We start from the raw sequence: 937 nt of genomic DNA, 5'->3' as shown, positions 1-937 counted from the left end.
AGAGACCGGCTCTCTCTGATGTAACTCAAACCTATCACCGGTGTTGGGAGAGACCGGCTCTCTCTGATGTAACTCAAACCTATCACCGGTGTTGGGAGAGACCGGCTCTCTCTGATGTAACTCAAACCTATCACCGGTGTTGGGAGAGACCGGCTCTCTCTGATGTAACTCAAACCTATCACCGGTGTTAGGAGAGACCGGCTCTCTCTGATGTAACTCAAACCTATCACCGGTGTTAGGAGAGACCGGCTCTCTCTGATGTAACTCAATCCTATCACCGGTGTTAGGAGAGACCGGCTCTCTCTGATGTAACTCAAACCTATCACCGGTGTTAGGAGAGACCGGCTCTCTCTGATGTAACTCAAACCTATCACCGGTGTTAGGAGAGACCGGCTCTCTCTGATGTAACTCAATCCTATCACCGGCGTTAGGAGAGACCGGCTCTCTCTGATGTAACTCAAACCTATCACCGGCGTTAGGAGAGACCGGCTCTCTCTGATGTAACTCAAACCTATCACCGGCGTTAGGAGAGACCGGCTCTCTCTGATGTAACTCAAACCTATCACCGGTGTTAGGAGAGACCGGCTCTCTCTGATGTAACTCAAACCTATCACCGGTGTTAGGAGAGACCGGCTCTCTCTGATGTAACTCAAACCTATCACCGGTGTTGGGAGAGACCGGCTCTCTCTGATGTAACTCAAACCTATCACCGGTGTTAGGAGAGACCGGCTCTCTCTGATGTAACTCAATCCTATCACCGGTGTTAGGAGAGACCGGCTCTCTCTGATGTAACTCAAACCTATCACCGGTGTTAGGAGAGACCGGCTCTCTCTGATGTAACTCAAACCTATCACCGGGGTTAGGAGAGACCGGCTCTCTCTGATGTAACTCAAACCTATCACCGGTGTTAGGAGAGACCGGCTCTCTCTGATGTAAC

This window comes from Acipenser ruthenus, chromosome 23 (assembly GCF_902713425.1).
Source record: "Acipenser ruthenus chromosome 23, fAciRut3.2 maternal haplotype, whole genome shotgun sequence".
Classification (NCBI taxonomy): domain Eukaryota; kingdom Metazoa; phylum Chordata; class Actinopteri; order Acipenseriformes; family Acipenseridae; genus Acipenser; species Acipenser ruthenus.
Note: the sequence above shows the minus strand (reverse complement) of the source record.